The 21,189-nt window shown below is 37.1% G+C and overlaps 1 long non-coding RNA gene across 4 annotated transcripts; it reads right to left on the bottom strand.

Annotated features, from left to right (window-relative positions):
- Positions 1-1,575: 1,575 nt before the first annotated feature.
- Positions 1,576-20,819, bottom strand: LOC109123216 (uncharacterized). Of its 4 annotated transcripts, XR_009466543.1 has the most exons (6): positions 20,606-20,819; positions 20,323-20,518; positions 4,560-4,689; positions 3,783-3,854; positions 2,929-3,072; positions 1,576-2,808 (listed from the first exon to the last, which is right to left on the bottom strand). It is a non-coding gene; the product is annotated as an uncharacterized LOC109123216 (long non-coding RNA). The 4 variants fall into 4 exon arrangements; XR_009466542.1 differs by having other exon boundaries at positions 1,576-3,072; positions 3,783-4,689; XR_009466541.1 differs by lacking the exons at positions 1,576-2,808; positions 2,929-3,072 and having other exon boundaries at positions 3,438-3,854.
- Between the last annotated feature and the right edge of the window lie 370 nt (positions 20,820-21,189).

Below are 21,189 nucleotides of genomic sequence, written 5' to 3'. Positions count from 1 at the left end.
GTATGGTTCTTATCTTGATTATAGATAATGGATCTCAATTAATTTGATGATTTTAATTTTATTTTATTAATAATGCATGGTATCTAGAGGCTCCACTGTATACTTTTTCAATAGATATAAAAAAAAATTACCAATCAAATCAAATAAATGATGTCACATACTTTTTTTTTTAATCTCATGAATTTATTCTCAATTTTTGTTCGTGCCTACTTAATTTGGTTTATTTGTTTATACTAATATTCAATTACTTAAATTTCTTTATACACAACATACACTATCAGGATAAGGAATTTGGTGGGTACCATTAGACTTCAACATACATATACAAGTATCCTGACAAGGAATTTGGATCCCTCAATATGTTTCTATTTGGGTTAAATGGCTTAAAATGGACTACTATCCTTGATTACCCAACTTGTAACAATTAAGGAATTGAGAAAAAATTGGCAAAGTCTAGGTAAAAGGAAAAGAATTAAAATTGGTAAAAGAAAAAGGTTTGTTTCCTAGTTTCATTATAAGTTTCCTTATATGATACCCAAATTTTTTATCACCAGTTACTAGAGGTTTATCGGTCCTATGGAATTAGTCGTTGTGCTTGTAAATTGGTGTCACCTTCAGGGTCTCATTGAATTAATCGTTGTGCGTGTAAACTGGTGTTAACTTTAGGGTCTCATTGGATTAGTCGTTGTACGTGTAAATTGGTGTTAACTTCAGGGTCAGGATATCCACAGTCATAAAAAAGCAAATGGTATTCAAATTTAAAAACAATTTTGCCTCTATAATATATATATTTCTCAATCATTTTCACTCACAAAAATGCATTTAAAAAAATCATTTAAATAATTATAAAAAAAAAAAAAAGCTAAGAAACGTGGATTTCATATTGAATTTGTGAGTGAAATGGATAGAAGAAAGAAATACAAAAGGGCTACGCAAGAGATGTGTGTCAAGGCCTTTGTCATGTACATGAAAGAAAGAAGGTGAATTTGTATTTGTATGGAGCTCCAGACAATTCACATCTTCTCCCACTTTGTCGTGTTTACGAGTCATGAGAGGATAACGATGTGGATAGAGCTGCTGAGGCTCTAATTTATTCAAAAAATAATAATAAATAAAAATTGTTTTTCTGATTTCACTTGTGATCGGTGGTCAAATCTGCTTCGAGAACGTCTTCTTTTCTTTCTTTTTTTAATTTCCTTTTTGAGTATTTTATTCATTAATATAACAAAACTCTTCATAAGATCTAGAAATGGGACTGAAATCACGTGACATGCCATGTGGTCTTTGCTGTATTTTGTATGAAGGTACTTTTAGAATGTAAAATTGAATGTTGTCTTGGTCATTTCCAAATCAGCAAACAAAATAATAGGAGAGTATTTAAGTACAAAATAATGAATCTTAAATCTATACCTGAGACCATATAATTAATTATGCTTTTCTATATGTATCAAATCGGTGCTGTTACGGGACCTATAACAAATATTTTATTTTTGAACCATTCTTTGATGGACCAAGTCGACACTGGCATACCAGAGTGGGGCCTAAGCCCAAATTTGCCACTCCCTGGTCGAAATATCAAAGAAGAATCTGAGATATTTGCTTCTGTAGAAATATCAGTAGGATACTCTGAATGCGTTACATCATCTAGAAAATGAAGCTACAAAATCAATTCATTGCAACAAACCCTAATCCTGAAATTTTGATTTATCTTTTGAATTTTGGCTTTGATTAGATATAATATACTTCTTGTCGTGCCCACCACCACCACCATTCCACGGCGGCCCAATAAGCATTTAACAAAAGCTTATCTGAGTGCCTTCCGAGAAGCAACGACTTGAGCAATTTTGACAAAAATAACACATGTAGTCAAATGAACATCTTGAAAAGGAACAAGGAATGCTGCTTTCAGCCTGACTGGCTGCTTGGCCTTTGGCATCATTCCGGCCTGGTCACTACAAAGCTCAATTTTTCATGGTCCTTTTCTCTGTTCGAAAACTCGAAAATAATTTCTGATCATCACAGCAAAGTACTACAGGCCATTTCAACAAAGCACTCAACCCAGGATATGACCGTCTCGATAGAGCTGATGGTAGAAAAGTTTTAGGTAGAAGTGTAGCCCAGCATATTGGATGAGGCTTTGTTGAAATGTAGTATAAAGACAACCCAAAGCTTGGAAAGAAAATTTCCTAACGAACACCCGTCTTCATTCCATTATCTAGCTTGGGCAGCAAATGTAAATACTCCAAGTAACTCATTGCCCACCAATAAGAAAACTACAAGTCGACCAAGTACAAACACTATATTTGTTTTTTCCTTTGTTCTACATCTATGATCTATGTCATGGTCCCTACCTTGATTATCTTTCATTTGTCTTCTAGTTGAAAGGTCAAGAAAGGGAGGGCTAGCTACCCTAGAAAATAATGATCACTTCCCATAATTTAAGAAAAAGAGAAAAGAGACCTCTGCTTAGAATACAGAAAAAGAGAGGATGTATCACTCGTTTTCCATACAACATTCCACAACTTCTATAGTTTCACACATGGTCATGAATCTTATTTCGTCTATTCCTCAAAAGACTGATCTAATTTTTGGTTTCCCTGCAAGTTTATAGTCTCAACACTTTTTTTTTTTGGTTGGTCATTTCAGTAAAAATGGTTGGATTAAAGTAGATCGAGCATAAAACTAGAGCCAACTTCGGTTAACTGAACTTAGGCTTTATTTGGGATAGCTTACTATTTTTGACTTTTACTGGGTGCTGAAGCTGAAGCTGAAACTGAAGCGAAAGTCACAATTTTTACAGCAAACTCCCTGCAAAAATCAAAATAAAGCTTCTACAAAAAGCAATATTTTCCTAACTTTCTTATTAAACTCTTTTGTAAGTCATAACTCTTTAAACAAAATTAGTCAAATAAGCATAGGAGTTCTTACCGAGCTTAAAAAGAGTTTTTTATTTCTCAGAAATCGACCCAAGCAAGGCCTTAATGATATAATACAATACCGGAGATTAGTTACCACCAGCCACGTCTTTCGGGGCACCTGGCTGCATCCTTAGTATGTCTCTTCAGCTGTACCCTAGAAGAGAGACAGCAGAGAGACAAATGTCGATATATAGCAATGACTTCTAAACTGATAAATTGTAAAGTTCCTATTTGAAAATATCTCACAATGGAAAGAATATTATGATGAATTGTAAGAGTACCATCCACATATCACAATATAGTCCATCAAAATATAATATACCCACCTTATAATTTCTCATAGTGATATCCACCAGGCTGGTAATGATGGATAAAATGATAAACTTTCTAATACTCAAGCATTTATTTGCAGTTTGCATTCAAGTGTAAGTGAGAGCCATAAGATGCTAAGCCACTGGGGACTTGTGCATATGCATTTTGGTTGAAAGTATAACAATGAAATAACACACAACAGCAATATGAATCAATACTTCTTTTAGCTAAGAGAATCTATGTTGAAAAGACAAAAACAAGTGTAAGTACGAAACTAACAGAATTCTTTCCCTCGAACATTACTGAAGTTATGGAATTACATGACGTAATGATGTAAATGAAGGCCAAAATGAAGGCCACTTAAATAAGTCATTTCAATTACAACATAACTTTACAACAGAAAAGAAAGTGTAGCTCTTATAGGTCACATACATATATATAACTTACCAAACTGTACAATCAAGGCATAAGACTCATAAGTAACTCCATCTGTTGGAGCTTTATTTGGCAGCCAAACAAGAAAACCATTTTCTCCAGAGTGAGAGTGCTTACCTTCACAATTTTCTTCTTTTCTTTTAGGTTTGCCTCTCCTCTATAGCATAAATGAGAAAGTGAAGTTTAAGCCTATCAGATAAAAAACTCAAGTTCACAAAATAATTGGAATAACAGGAAAACAAAAACAAAGATAATTATCCACAAAGAAAAAACATCACATCATGTGGATACCATTTCCGACTACATCTACTTTCTGAATCTTTACCCAAACATGATTTCCAATACTTCCTTTCAGCCTCACCCACAAGCATTATTAGCCAGCTCATTTTGTATTTGAGTTTCAAAAAGCCAAACTTTCTCAAGAGTTGCCCACTGAGAATTTTCATGATCAGGCAAGTTTTACTATCTAATTTGACAGCTTGCTATTGCTCTTCATAAATTTCTCAGGTCCTGAAAGAACATGGTAAAACCTATGGTCCGAGATCATTTTTAATTCTGATTAACTGTCAGATGAATAAAGTTTGTGGCCTCTAATTCTTTTAATAGACAATAAGGTGAAGCCATGCCCAAGAGAAGACTCAAAACCTAGGTATGGAGTACAAACCCCGAGTATTATGTACATAAACAATGGTGTTTACTGATGTTCAAGTCCTCATACTCAAGATTTAGGACAGGAGATAACAATGAAGCCACTAATTGTAGCCACATAAGAAGTATGCCCTTAGATTCAAAATCTCCATGGAGCAGGAACCTAGCATGATGCAGATACTAGTACCATGCAGCAGAGGCAAAGTCAAATGAAGAGAAACAGTTCAACTCGTAAGGGTCACCTACCAGTAACTGCTTCTAAGGAAGCAGTGAAATAATCAGACCACCTACTTGTTCTTCAAGAAATGCTGCAGTGGCAGGGGCCCTATAAGCTGCTTCTTGTTACTTCACAACAGACATAAACTGAATTTGTTCCCTAGGGGAAATCAAGGCACTATGAGGAATGGATAACCAAAAAGAAAAAGAAAATGAATTGGCTAACAGTGTTCACATGTCATGTCAGTTTGGCATAAATTTACCATTGAAGAACCAAGCAATGAAAGCTGATACAACAAAACAATTAGAGCAGGAAAAACTAGTTGTATATTCAGATCCCAAGTACAAAACTATTAAGCCTAAAAAAGCCTTACTGTATTAAATTGTTAATAGACGAACAAGTGGAAAATGAACAACAAAAATGTATCAGCCAAAACCATGTACAAATACACCTATAAAAATAAAATAAAAGAAACAACCTTAAGAGAAAAATGCAAGGAATTCGAATCAGGTAAAAAGATGATGATAATAAGATGGGATTGCAGTAACTCTGTTGGAAATGATCCATGGTACCTTGATAGTGCCAAATCTTAGCATGACCCTCTTTAGGTATTGGTGGAAGACTATTCCTTCCTTCTCTCCATAGACAGCAGCTGCACTTGTTTCTCCTACATGTTGTACCAGATTATGTGCAATACCAATTGCTGCTTTATTATCACAATATATCCTCATAGGTCCATTATGTTCCATCCTTAACTCCTTTAGTAGAATCTTAAGCCATAGTGATTGACATACTCCTTGAGCCATTACTTGGAATTCAGCTTTTGCACTTGATTATCATTTTTCCACTACAAGTTGCTTTTTGCTCCTTCAAGACTAAATTTCATACCACAAATGTGCAATAACTTGAGGTTGACCAACAGTCTATGATGGACCTTATCCAATGTGCATCTGTGTAAGCTATGACCTACAAGTGATTGTTCTTTGAAAATAGCCCTTTCCCGGTATAGACTTAAGATATCTTAAGCTCCTTTGGATAGCCTCCATATAACATTCTAACGGTGAATGCATGAACTAACGTCCCATGTTCACAACATAAGCTATGTCTGCCAAAATATTCCCAAATTAGTGGTTGATTTATTTCCACATACTAATTTATTTCCTTGTATTCCTTCTCTCCATTTATGCATAGCAATAGTTGAATAATTTGTTAAGGAAAGCTTAAATTAGGCAGCATTCTTAAAAAGTGATTAACTTCGAGTCTACTTTCTTTTTTCTTGTTTATAAGTGACTGTATATAACATCAAATGTAATTGCTGAAAATAATAAGAAAGAGTATGCCAATCTTCACTCTCTATAGCATGATATCAAACCATTGATTTAATTTTCAGCCTTTATTGCTGAAACCTAAATTTGTCTAACTTCTCATTAGCCTTCATTGTCAAGTCTTAGATCTTTTTGTGCTTTTTGCCCTTTGTTGAGCCTTCTTCACTTGAAACAATGTCAAAAATGTCTCAAAACAGTCCATTAATGAAGGTCATAGGTCAGTCATGAACCTAAGCTCATGGTGACAATTCTACTCTTCAAATTACCATAGAGAAACTCAATGGACAAAACTTCCTTGAGTAGTCCCAATCTGTCAAGTTGTCCATCAAAAGTAGAGGGAAAATGCGTTACTTGCTCAGTACTATGAAGGAACCAGAATCTACAGATCCAGATTTCAAATCATGGGATGTAGAAAATTCCATAATCATGTCTTGATTGCTGAATTCTATGCAATTAGAAATCAGCAAGACTTGTTTCTCTCAACAGCTAAGGGGGTTTGGGATGCAATGATTCAAACATATTCAAATGTGGGGAATATTCCCCAGATTTATGATTTGTGAAATAGGATCCATGACAGAAAGCAAAGGGAATTTTCAATGACAGCATACTATAGCTAACTTCAAAGCCTATGAAAGGAGCCTGACAATTATCAACACTTTGAAATGGAATCTACTGAAGATACTTTAAAGCTAAGCAAGTGAATGGAGCAAGAAAGGATACTGGAGTTTCTAGGTAACCTTAATTCAAAGTTAGACCAAGCTAAGGCTCAAATCCGTGGTTTAAATCCCCTTCCATCTCTAAGAGAAGTGTGCGCACGTGTTTGTAGTGAAAAATGTAGAAGAGCAGGCACATTAGGGCCTCCCACACGAGAATTCAGCCCTAAACACCATTCAAGAAAACTCCTTTGCTGGATCACAAAAGTTTGGATCAAGAAAGAATGAAGATAAAGAGACTCTTTGGTGTGATCATAGCAACAAGACAATATACACTAAGGAGACTTGCCAAAGTTGCATGGAAAACCATAATTTAGTGCAAATGAAAATAAACCAGCTAATAGACATAGAAAAGCCTACCAAACTGCCATGGAAACTGCATTTGAGGAAAAACCAGCCAGTGCATCCACTTCAGAAAGACCTATTTTCACTAAGGAAAAGAGTAGACCTTCTATTTTGTCCTCATAGCACATGTTTTTTATCTTACTCAGTACCCCTTGCCTTGCACCTTCATGTAGTACGCACGAAGAATTCCTTCTTTGATTAGCTATTCTTATATTCCTTGGTTGTCCATCTGCTACTAGGCCTGGCACTGAATTTTATTTTTTTCTTTTAGCCACTTTTAGAGCCCTTTTGGAGTGATTTTTGGATCCATGGTGTGACTTTAGTGGCACCAGAGTCCCTAAAGTTCCAGCACATTTGGAGCTCGGATAGGGTTTCATCTACGTGAAACAGGCCCTTTAGCCTCTTTTTGGTGCCCCTTTTCTTGCCTAACTTTTTTTTTTCCCCACTTTTTAAGGTCTTTTTTTTAGGTTTTTTAGGCTGGTTTTGGGGAGTTGTTGTGAGCCTAAATCTGGGGTTTTGGGTCTCATTGGTTGAGCTTTAATTTAAGAGGGTTTTGAAGAAAAATTTGAGCCCAAGTGGAAATGATGATGTGTCAAAATCTCCACCCTTGACCTATAAATATCAGCCTTTAGGCTCATTTTCAACAGCTCTCTCTTTGATTTTCTGAGAGTAAGCTCTGTCCAAATTTTGAGAGAGAAGAAAGAGAAGAAGAAGAAGAAGAAGAAGAAGAAGAAAAGAAAATTTGGGAGATTTGAAGTAGGGTTGGATTGGAGAACAAGTTTGATGCTTACTGGAAGCCAAGTGTTTCACTTGAAATGGGATTTTTTAGTAAGTTCTTCTCGATTTTATTTTCTTGGGATAATTTTTAATTTTTTTTCATCTATTTATTGATTCTTGAGATGATTATATGGGTTGTGGATATTTCAAAGTTACATGGTCGATTTTGGGTAATTTTTCTTTATCTTTGGGTTTCATTCTTGTCATTTTAGGTGTTTGCTAGATGTTTGTTCATTTGTCTAAATCTTTTTTCAATTGCTTTTCAAGCCTTGGTTGGGTTTTGCTTATTTCTTGGTTTTTTTTTTTCTCCTTTCATTGAGTTAAACCATGATATTGGGCTCATTTTGGTTTATGATATTTGGCTTTTCTTCTTTTGGGTTATCCTTGGGATCACGGTTTTCCCTTTATTTTGATGATTTTTGGAGGTGTTTTTTGAGCAATTTTGAAATGGAAATTTGAAAGCCATACATGTTTGATGTTTTGACAAAATGATTTTCTCTAGAAAATGCTCTTTGGAGTCTTTTTCTTTTTTTCTTTTTTGCCTTCTTTGGCTTCCCCTTTAAAACTGATTGTAAAATCTTGTTTTCAAGTTCTTTTTTATTGAATTTCAAGCTCATTTTGATGGTCAATCTCATGGACAAAGGTTAGATCTCAAGCCATAGACCTTAGCCTTACCATTTTTGCTTGATAATATAACTAGTTGCTCTCAACCTTGTGATTTTTCAAGATTTTTCCAAACTGATTTTTGTGAGTCATTTTTCAGCCCTTGTGATTATCCTCCCATGGTCATTACAGGCTTGAAATCTTGACAAATTTAGGGTCATTAATGGCTGCCACATTTCTTGGCACACAAAGCTTGAATCCACATGAGAACATGCCTTCCCATGGTTGCTTATGTGGCCATTTCAGCCCATTTTTTTTAACCAAATCTGAGTGTAATCAGGCATTCCATGCCTCTTGTGAAACTCAATATCATTGTTCATTTGAGGGTTGCAAAGGAGTAGGAGCCCTATAGTTGATCTATGACCCATATCCTTAGCCAACATCACTCATTTTCTAAACAATTGATTTTCAAATTTCCTTGACCTTGGAGAAACGGACTACCCTTGCAAATCTGAAACTTAATGGGGTCATTTCCTAGCCATTATGAACTCTTGCCATGCTCATTAAAGGGCTAGAATGTTGGTTTGTCCATGAAAAAAATTTTGGGCTTATGTCAAAGCCCACATCTCTTTATTGTCAAGTTTTGACACCTTGCTACCCTGTTTTTAGTCTTAAAATGTTTTTGTAAATTTAGACTATTTGACTTCTTTAAATTATTTTTAAGACTTGAATTTATTTTGGACATCTTCAATGTGTCAAAGAATTGTTTGCCTTATTGAAAAACTCTTTTCCAAGCTTGTTGAATAATTTGGTTATTCCAAGTGCTTGTCTGTCGCCTTGTTTTTACATGTTGCAATGTTTTTTATGAATTAGTCCAAATCCATTCATTTTTAATTATTTTCGAGTCTTGGACTTTTTTTTTTTTGATAGGAAACCACACATGAATATATTGATAAGATAAAATAGTACATAAGGAGGATGAGAAGTCCTCCCGCCAGAATTAAAACTAAACAACACAAGAAAATAACATGACACTACACCGTCTCATTGGAACTACACACTGCTAGCTAATCTAGTTGTAAAACGTTAAGAAGAATGCCCTTAAAACCCGCTGAGCAAAAAGCCCAAAACGAAGCGATGAAATGAATGGAGTCCCAAAGATTCTCTGAATTCCTAGCTTTGTCCTCAAATATCCTAGCATTTCTTTCCCGCCACACAACCCCAATTAAAGCTATGCACGCATTTTGCCACAAAACCAACCGTCTCTTGGACTTGCCAAAACCTTTATAATTGATGAACATCATGTCTAAAATGCTTTTCGGAGGGACCCAATCCATCTTGGCTAGCTAGAATAGTTTGTGCCACAACCCCAACGTCACAGAACAATGAAGGAATAGATGATCTGCTGATTCTCCTTACCCCATACACAACTTACAAATGTCAGGGCTAAGAGCTTTGTGGGGTCTCCTCAATTATAGCAAGTCATTCACAAGCCAGACAAAGGCCTTAACTTTGAAGGGAACTTGAGATTTCCATACAAACTTAGAAGGGAACAAAGGAAATGAATCAGGCGTTTGGGACAAGGCTGTAAAGAAGGACTTGACTGTAAACAGTCCTGAAGGCAATAAGAACCAAGATCTTGCATCTGAAGCGGAGGTGGATAAATTCATACAATCAATAGAGCACATGAGGCGTTCTAGATCTTCTATCTCATAATCGGTTAGATTACGACGGAAATTAAAGTTCCATGAGAAAGGGCGAGCCAAACCAAGAATTGAATACATGGGAACACTTTTATCCATTACTACTCTAAATAGTCTTGGATATTGGTCTTTGAAGATTCGGTCCCCCCACCATAAATCTTCCCAAAAGCGAATTCTTTCCCCATTTCCTACGACCAATCGAGTATACTTAGAAAAATCCTGAAAGACTTGTGCAATGGCCTTCCAAGGACAACGATGTGACCACCTGACTAAAGTGTTGGCATCCCAACCATTTGAGTGTGTCCCGTATATGCTAAGAATGACCTGATGTCATAGAGTTGTACTCTCCCTAGGATACCTCCACAACCATTTCCCTAAAAGAGCGCGATTCCTTAAAGGAATCTTCCCAATCCCCAAACCCCCTTTTACCCTCGGCTTACACACAGCATCCCAACTAACAAGATGGTCTCTTTTGCCTTCCCTAACCCCTGATCAAAGAAAGTTCCTTTGCATCCTCTCAACTTTTGCAACCACTGAAGCAGGAATCTTAAACAGAGAAAGAAAGTAGCTAGGGATATGGGATAGACATGAGTGTAGGAGCGTTATCCTACCGCCGAAAGATAAATAAGTCTTTTGCCACCCGTCTAATCTCCTAGAGATTCTCTCAATCACTAGATCCCAGAATCCACAAGTAGTTGGATTCCCTCCCAAAGGAAGACCCAGATAAAGTATAGGCCAATCTGAAGCCTTGCAGTCAAGCAACAATGCTAACCTAGAGAGATGATTCTGATCAAGGTTGATACCAAAAAGATTACTCTTGTCAAGATTGACTTTAAGCCCAGAGACTTGACCAAACACTAACAATAAACTCTTAAGAGTTTGCAATTCTTCCTCACTAGAGTTAGCAAAGAAGATGGTATCGTCTGCGAATTGCAAATGGGACACCCTACACCTATTTCTACCTACCCTGAAGCCCTCCAGCAAACTTCTTTCTTTAGCTTTCAACAACATTCTACTTAACACATCTGCAACAATAGTGAAGAGGAAAGGGGATAAAGGATCACCTTGCCTTAAACCTCTAGATGCCTTGACCCACCCTTTAGCATTACCATTCACTAGAACAGCATAAGAGACCGACGACAGACAACCACTCATCCATTTCCTCCATTTAGGACTAAATCCCTTCTTCTCCAACACATGATCCAAAAAATCCCATTTAACATAGTCATAAGCCTTTTCGAAGTCTATCTTGAATACAACTCCTTCCTCCCATGATCGTCTTTTCTCATCCACAATCTCATTGGCTATAAGAACTGCATCCAGAATTTGTCTCCCTTTAACAAAAGCACCTTGAGTGGAGTGGATGGTCTCTTGTAGTACTCCTCTTAGACGCCCTGACAAGACTTTTGCTATTACCTTATAAAGACAAGTGATCAGGCTAATAGGTCTAAAATCCGAAATCTTCTTTGACCGACTCTTTTTGGGCAAAAGAACTATGAAGGATGCATTGGTGTTTTGATTAATAATCCCGCTGTTGTGAAACTCTGCAAACACCCTCACTAAGTCATCCTTGATCACATCCCAACAATCCTAAAACACTATTATGGTGAAACCATCAGGCCCCGGCGCCTTATCCCTATCTAACTGAAAGATGGCATTATAGATCTCTACTTCGGAGAAAAAGGAATCCAGCCTAGAGGCACTCTCTTCTGATATAAGGGACCAATCAATACCTTCTACTCTCCAAGACTCACCTGGAGGACTCGAGTATAGCTTTTTGAAATAAAGTAATATCTCCTCTGTGATGCTCTCGGAATTGTCCAACACCAAACCCCTTTCATTCTCCAATAATTTGATGAAATTCCTATTTCGTCTCCCGTTAGCCACTTTGTGAAACAGCTTTGAGTTGCAATCCCCGTCTTTAACTCATTTTACCTTAGCTTTTTGTCTTCAATGAATTTCTTCCCTCATTATTATTTCCTCTAGCTCCCCTTTTCTTACAGCTCTTTGAACAGCGAGATCAGAATAGAGAGCCCATTCTTGTTCATTGGCATCAATGATAGCTATTTCATCCAAGATGGTTTTTTTCCTTTCCTTAAGCATTCCAAAAGTATTCTTATTCCAATCTTTCAATTTTGCCTTAACAAATTGTAGCTTTCTCATGAACTTGTGACCTTCCCAACCATTTCCTTCAAATTCTCTCCACCAACTACTAAAGCACTCTTTGAAACTATGATGTTGCAACCACATATTCTCAAACCTAAAAGGTGTTGGACCCCACTTGAAAGGATTGGTATCCAATACAATCGGCCAATGGTCCGATGTCCATCTAGGGAGAACTTCTTGAAGGCTTTGAGGGAATGAAAGCTCCCACTCATTTGAATAGAGAAACCGATCCAATCTCTTACACACCGGTGACTCTTGCATATTTGACCAAGTAAAAGAGGCATTTCGTAATGGGGGATCATGTAATTCACTTTCTCTTATAAAGCCATCAAACTCCCTCATGCTAGAAGTGAATCTAGAGCCACCCAGTTTTTCTGAACTTCTCCTTATTACATTGAAGTCACCACCCACACACCATGAAGGAGAAGTAAGGCCAAAAAGGTCTGATAGCTCCACCCAAAAATCCTTCCTAGTTAAGGGACTGTTTGGGCCATAAACAGCGGATAACCACAAAGGTCCACATCCATCCAACAAGAACTTGACTAAGACAGAAAAAGATCTAATTACCACATCCTCACTGCTCATTTTCTTTGAATCCCAAATGATTAAAATCCCTCCTGAAGCCCCGCACGTCGGGAGAGCAACCCACTCTTTATTTCTAACTGACCAGACACTACCTACGAACCTTCTATCGCACACCTCTCTTTTTGTTTCCTGTAACATCACTACATCCGGATTCTGAAGGCGCAAAAAATCCTTAACCACCCTTCTCTTTTTCCTAGATCCCAACCCCCTGATATTCCAACTTATGATCTTCATAAAAACACCTCACTGACCCTATACCACCTAACCAACATCAACAGAACTCAAATGTCTATGGCGACTCTATTCTTTCGCCTTGAATACACCTTAATATCCAAGGAGCTTAAGACCTCACATACTTTAGCCATTTTTCTAGATGAAAGACCTTCAATTTGGAACCCACCCATCTGGGAGAACTCAGTGTCTTCCTAGCTAGCTGTACCCAGAATAGGGGCCCCATGATGCGAGCTAGGATTGGTCTTGACATAATTACAGCTTTCAAACAAAAGATCCAATCTAGACAGCTGGGGCACCGCATCATCACGATTAGGGATGCCAACAAACCCAACGTCATCATTTTTTGAAAAAACTTCAGGTAACACTCGATTTTTCGTAGGAAACTGGGATTGAAAGGCTAGAATGGAGAGATCGATGGCAGAAGAGCTCAGGTGTGGAGGAGCCACACCAGAGAAAGGAAAATGAAAAGGCAGATAAGGCTGAGAAAAATGGTGAGAAGATACCTCGAGAATTTCCATTTCCGTCATTCCACAGTACCCCTCAAAGTTGAGCCCTTTTTCTCTGGATACGGGATGAGAAAGGTGATCCATGACTGAAGATCCACTATGAGAACAACCCACAAATCCCTTAAAACCTGCTCCGTCTCCTCCTTTAGCAGTATTGCGCATCTTCTCCTTCCCTTTTGACAGACAAGGAGCCCTAAGAAGATTCCTTTGCTTCGCGTATTCCTTTGTCGGTGTCGTTCCTTCCTCGGAACACCCTTGAACCAACTGTGTTCCCGCTTCGAAGTCGTCTTCCATTAGAAGAGTATCACTGAGTAGCGTCGATCTCTCAGTCGTGAGTGGCTCGCTTCGGCTTCGATCCCCTTGTCGACATACAGAGCTTGATGGAAGCAGAGCATTCCACAGCTTCCTTGAACCGCGCTTCATCGCGGAGTCCCTCTATTGATTTTCAGGATCCTCGTGGCCCGACTTCGCCTTCCCCTTTGCAGAGAGGTAAGCACTGTGAAAAGGGCCCTTCAACTGTCTATCTTGATGGTCTCCCTTCTCTTGGCCCAACAACTGAAACGGGCCTTTCCCATGGATTTCCTTCTTCCAGCCCACGTCAATTTCAGTCCGTAGGCTGGGCTTACTAAAAGGATGGGCTCTTGACATAACTTTGGAGGCCCTCAACCCATCCTGGAGGGTTGACTGGGCTTTGGCCCCTCCAGCCTGCTTTGGCCCAGCAGATCCAGCTCTCTGCCTTTTTGAATCCGATTGCAATGGAGGTTGGGACTAGCTGTATCCCACTAACGTCTTGTTCTTTCCACGTGTCCTCCCAGGAGCGTTCTCAGCCTTTTGCCCACCTCTCCACTCCAACGTTCTGCCAACTGCCCCAACAGAGGTCCCCTTACCAGCCGTTGATCTACCTTCCTCTTCCCTCTTGCTGCCACCTGTCCCCTTGTGAGTCTTAGTTGATTGCCGAGTTGACTCACCCATCTCTCTAACCTGCCAACCTTCTTCCTTCACGGCTACTACGACTGAAACTGTGAAGTCCCAACCCCCATTTACCACCTCAATCAAAGCCGAGAGAACCAATCGTTCTTTCATTACCACTTTCACCCTTGCTTTGCTTAGATCAAAAAGTTTCAATGTTCGCCAATCGATCTCTGTCACCGTCCCCCACTGCTCCATAATTTTCTTCAAGTGAACCTCAGACCATAAATGAAATGGTAAACCCCTTAACTCTATCCAACCTTCCTTGAATCTCCCCTCTACTTCTGAATTTTCCTTTGGCACCATCTTCTCAACAAGACTGTAATTCCGCCCTTAATCCTGATGGACCTTGAATTGTGTAGTGATAAAGCTTCCTCTAAGGTTTCTACAAAAAACAATCCTTTTCCTCCGGCGAATGGGACGATTGTCACCACGCCTTTGTGCCCTAGCCTTCTCACCATGGCCCGGCCGGCCTCAGCCCAATTAACAGCACCATCTTAACATTCGCACACCACAGCCCTCGCCCATCTCCCAACTAGAACGAGGCCGCCTTTCCTCGGACCTTCGTCTCTGACAACCTTCGCATAGAACCGTTGCAGGGGACCCGCATTTTTGTGCATAATCCTTCCTTCCCTGCTCTGCCTTCCCTTTTCAAAATAACTCGAGGAGAGGACCACCAACATTGAGTTCAACGCAAACTTTAAAAGTTCCCATCCCCTGCCATTATCTCCCTCAGGTATTACCAGAAAGGTTGACTTCTTGTTAGAGGCGAACTCTGATAATCTTATAAACCTGCCATGAACATTGAAACAAACCTCCAGAAGATGTACTCTGGTTTTTCCTCTAAATTTTCTGTTGAATCCCATATAAATCTTCATCTCAATGGCCTTTGTCAGTTGTTCTATCAACCAACTAACCTTCTCCTTCTCAAGGCCTAAGACAAAAACAGAGCCTTTACATCTAGGCATCTTAAATAAAATTGGAAGCTTTAGTCTTGTAGCAAAATCCTTTGTTATGTCTGTAGAATAAATCAATCTTTGCATTCTTGTTATATTGCCCTGTTTTTGAGTTGTGAGACGTTTCATGAAAATTGTACTATATGGTGTATGTTTGTGCTCATTTGGCTTTTGAAATGTGTTTTAGACATCTTGTACTTGATAGATATTTTTTGTCTTGATTTTTATCTCACATCTAACCTTGTCAAGTAAATTAATCTTTTGCATGCTTGGTTGTTGTCCTGTTTTTGAGTTGTGTGATGTTTCATAAAATCTGTACCATATGGTATATGTTTAGGATCCTTGGGCTTTTGAAATTGTACTATATGGTGTATGCTTGTGCTCATTTGGCTTTTGAAATGTGTTTTAGACATCTTGTATTTGATAGATATTTTTTGTCCTGATTTTTATCTCACATCTAACCTTGTCAAGCAAATTAATCTTTTGCATGCTTGGTTGTTGTCCTGTTTTTGAGTTGTGTGATGTTTCATAAAATCTATACCATATGGTGTATGTTTAGGATCCTTGGGCTTTTAAAATTGTTCTAGATATCTTTTAAATGTTAGATTATTTTTGCCTTGATTTTAATCTCATCTCCAACCTTACCAAATAAATCAATCTTTTGCATGCTTGTTGTGTTGTCCTATTTTTGAGTTGAGAGATGTTTATTGAAATTAATCCTACTTGGTTCACTTTTAGCCTTCCTCGGCTTTTGGTTTGTGTAATAGACAAATATACTTGTTAAATAAGCTGGCCCCTATAGCATGATCCCCCCCTTAAGCCCGTTTAATTGAATTTATTTTTCAAGAAACTGCAATTGAAAGAATCATAATTCTTCTCTTATTTGAATAATGAACCACTAGGGAATAAATAGAGGAGAAAACGTAATTACCTTCCTCTAATTATGGGATGCAAAAAATTAAACTTCCTAAACAAATTCCTCTAAAATAAGAAACTAAATAAATTAGGAAAACAAGGAATCTAGGTAACATCCTACCCAAATCCTTAATTCCGGGAAACTCAAAACATTACACAGTAAAATCCCTTAATTTCCATGTGCCTTATCAATACAAATATTCTCGACTTTCTACAATTTTGTAAATGCACATCTATTACCCTATTTTAACCACTTTTCACGTTTATGTAAATCAATTCTTCTTAATGTTAGTTTAGCTATCTTCAACCTTTGATTTGAGTTGTATATATCTTTTACATTTTGTTTGATCCCTACTTTGGTGTTAGATCACTTGTTTTATTTGTAAACCAATTCATTCTTTCTTATATAAGCTAGGTGCCCTTGTTTTGGGCATTATTGAGGTATACTCCCTTCTCCCTTTGATTGATTGTTTCTTATGCTAAGCATTTGTGCTCGTGAGTTTTTTTTTTTTTTTTTTAAATAGGCAAATTTTTGTCCCCGGACTTGAACATGGAACCTCCCACACACCCTCCCCATCGCTTTACCACTTGAGCTAGGCCTCAAGGGCATGTTGTGCTCTTAAGTGATCTTTATTTGTTTGACATTAATCTCGTGATTTTTTAGTATACATAGTCTACATATTCATCGTCAATTTCTTGTTTTGTATCACCATGCCTTATAGTTTATTCCATTTTGGTTTTTTAGTATCCATGGCTTATTAGTCAAGTGTCATAATTTCTTTCACTTGTTTAGTAGAGACCTCTTTACAACTTAGAGGGATGCTACCCTATGATAACTTCCCAATAAGTAACCTAACCCCCGAACTTAGACTCGATTTTTCATAAATATGTTTTTCCTTCAAAAATAAGTCACTTTTAAGATTTTATTTCTTATTTTGTTTTCCCTTTAAAAATAAACAAAAATAAATGACGACTTCAACTTTTCAAAAATCAAATTTTCACAATAAAAACGAATTTCATCATTAAGTAGCATATGAAAAATACAGGTCCACAAACAGTTAGATCTCTTGTACAAATTGATAGGAAAATTTGAGTTTCCTTCATTTTCTTCTTATACCTTTGCTCAGTCACGTAAAAACCATACAACCTTCAATGTTTTCTCTTCTTCAAGTCCCTCGATTATTGATTTAGGGGCCACTAATCACATGACAAAGGAGTCCTCAACTTATACCCTTTGTTCAGGAAAAGAAAAGGTTAAGGTTGCTAATGGTCTCTAATCCCTATTAGCGGTAAAGGCCCAGTTGCTACTTCACCATTTTCAATCCTTTCTTTTGTTCTTCATGTATCTAATATTTCGTGTAACTTGTTATCCATCAATAAATTATCAAAGTCTCAGAGTTGCTCAGTAATATTCTTTCCAATTATTATGTTTTTCAGGACCAAGTTATGAGAAGATGATTTGCAAGACTAGAAGGAGAGAGAGAGAGAGAGAGAGATTTTACAACTTAAAGCCAGAGGTGAATAACCATGTGCAAGTTTATCAAACAAGGAATTGCAAGGATCAAGAGGGAGAGGTTTGGTTACTTTAGCAAAGATTTGATCATCCCAATTTTATGTCATTAAAGACATTATAGCCGAAAATGTTCTCAAACCAAGATCCATCTATGTTTAACTATGAGGTTTGTGAGTTGTCAAAAAACCACCGAGTATCATTTTCTCCAAGAGTAATAAGAGATTTGAAACTCCTTTCTACATGGTGCATAGTGGTGTTTGGAGTCCTTATGGTGCATAGTGATGTTTGGGGTCCTTCAAGAGTAAAATATCTTTCATGGTTCAAGTGATTCATTAGCTTCATTAATGATTGCACCTAGGTCAGTTGAATCCGATGTTGCCACCAACTTCAAACATTTCCATAAAATAGTTGAAAACCAATTTCAATGCAAGTCCTAAGATTAGATATATATCTTAGCAAAACCTTAGGTTCATATTTCCTTGCAAATTGGATCATGCATCAAACTTTTTATATGATACATCCCAACAAAATGGGACAATGGAAAGAAAAAATAGGCACTTTTTAAAGGTAACTAGCGCATTGATGTTTTCCAAAAATGTCCCTAGACACTATTAGGAGAATGCAATTCTTACAGCTTAATTCCTTATAAATCAATTGCCTATGAATATTTTGAATTCCCAAACCCTTATTAACATCTTAAAACATTATTTCCTCATTCACATATCATTGGATCCCTTTCACCAATTCTCTCTTTACCCATCAAAAACAAAATGGATGCCTTTCACCAAGAGTATTTAGGTGTGTTGTTTTTGTTCTTATCCACAATTGAGATAAGACAAAACTTTATCCTAATCCTAAAGCTCTAAAGTACATTTTATTAGGATTTTTCCTACTCAAAAGGTATACAAGTGCTAGCATCCTCCGACTAGAAGGAAGTTTTTCTTGATGGACGTTAGTTTCTTTGAAGATCAAACATCTTTCTAATGGCTTTAAAAAGGAAATCTTCATTTCCAATACTTTTAATTGGTTTTTCTTTTATTATGTCATATCTCAATACCCGCGTACCTTTTTTGGATCCTTTTTGGCCAAGTCTATGCATCCTAAAATTTGAGTTGTGAAGGCTCAAACATCTAGACACATACCCACATTTGACATTCATACTCAAACTCATGCAACATAGGTCAAAAGACTCATTCAAACTCCCACATTGGGCTTGGGAACTTGGTTTTAATACCATTTATAATAGTCTACTCAAACTCCTACACTAGGATCAAGGAGATATTATCTGCTTTGAGGCCAATGGCCTTTACAACTTTAAAACGCATTTGCCCAATTAAAAAGAGCATACTATATATATAGTGTTAAGAACTTCTCCCCTAACCAATATAGGATATCACAGTTACTATGGGAATATATACAAATCCTTTAAACAACTTATGAAACATGATACATGTGCAATATAGAAAACTAGGTAGAAGAAAATTAATCATCCATACCATGTACAATAAATGAGGTCTAAATCCAAAGATCTAGTTCAAGACTTAGCTCTCTACAATTCTTTCACTTTGAAGGTTTACCAACACAAAAAGTAAGCATAGATTTAAGTACAAAAAAACACCGATCTATCACACGTCAAAGTCATCTAACTTCACTATTTCAAAATCTAAATCATGTATGAATGTTAAAAAACAAATTAACTTCTTTTCATTAATTCTCTTCTAGCTATAGAAATCAATTTTAAATAAGGGCATATACATATGGAAAAAGGTAAAGAATAAAAGAGAACACCAAATTATAATGTTGTGAGCTCCTCACATCTTTTATTTTTCTGTCTTGACCAATCTTCCTTCAACTTATTTTGTTTCTTTTCATGGAACGGTATAATTGAGGCTTGTGAATTTATATTGTTGCAGAAATCCAACTTGTAAGATCATTGCATCTTGGAAGAGAAAACAATAGGAAGCAAAAAGGGTTTATTATTTCTTAGGATAACATTGTCATTGTGTATCAATCAATTACAAGCTATCCTAACTCTTTCAATTGAAACATTTTATTTTGTTGATTTATTGTTAAACATATTTAATTTTGGGATAAAATCCTAAAAAGGCAACCATGTCAACTCCAGAGGCAACTCCATGACATATTTTCAGACAAAACCAACTATAATAACGAAGAAAACAACAGTAAATCATATTGACCAAGGAAAGATTCCACCTTTTCAACCTTAACATCATACTCTAAAGGTGATGCATTATTTTTTCTTATATCTAGTTGCTCTATAACCTCTTCTGGATTTGAGAGCTTGCAGACTCTACTAATATTCTTCCCTAAAATCAGAAATCAAAAAGACAGAACGCAGAATCAATCTATGAGAATAAAGATGATAAAAAGCAACTAAGAATTAACCAAACCAAGTTGTGTTTACAATCGAATTTAACAATAAAATAGAAATACCTGCAAAAAAAATAGATAGATAAAGTACGTTTGTTGTTTTTAGAGCCAAAATCGAAGCAACTCTTGTTGTACAAGACGAGAAAATTGTTTCCAAGCCCTAAGCGACAGAACTCGAAGACGAGAACTTAGAAGGACTGAAATAGAAAGATACTTCCGCCTGGGGGGTTCGATCTCATGAGAGACCTGTCTCCCGGAAGATTGCTATCAATGAAGTAAAACTCAACCTGGAAATGGAGATATTTGTGTGATTTTTATCAATTCCATTTTGGTAAATTGAGATTTAAATTCAAAAAAGAAATGCAATTTTGAACCTGACACAGGACTTTCTTCAATGTTTCTTCGTTCAATGAAAAGATGACCATTGTCGTACGGTTAACTGAGATCGGATTCCCACGGAGAAAGCGGAGAGTCGAGAGAACGCGGATGTGTTTGGGAATTTAGGGTTGTAGGTTTGTAGCGCGGGGAAGAATCTTCGTGGACCGTGTTTGGCAACGGCTACTTGATTGGAAATATAACCAAATCTTTTGCAATTTAAAAATAAATCAATTAAGCTAATTTGATTGGTTTTGAACATTAAGCCTGCATAGTCCATGGACTCGGGAGAAGGCCTGACACGTGGGTAAAGTGCAATGTCCATGGACTTGGAAGTAAATAAAATAAAGGAGGCCCAGGCCCACGAATAGTTTAAGTCGGACAGCATCTGGGCCCCTAATTATTGGTGCTCTGGCCCGGTCTACTCATTATTATTTGGTGTCCAATCTTTATTCGATTTGACCACAGAATTAAACGCTTTGCCCATGCTTTTTTTGCCCTTCGTGTCCTACTGCTACTCGTTCCATCCTCCACATCATCTGCTTCAAATTAACTTCTTTTTTTCTTCTTTTTTTTATGTTTA

This window comes from Vitis vinifera, chromosome 9 (assembly GCF_030704535.1).
Source record: "Vitis vinifera cultivar Pinot Noir 40024 chromosome 9, ASM3070453v1".
In the NCBI taxonomy this organism is placed as follows: Eukaryota; Viridiplantae; Streptophyta; class Magnoliopsida; order Vitales; family Vitaceae; genus Vitis; species Vitis vinifera.
This window is presented reverse-complemented; position numbering and strand designations above follow the sequence as displayed.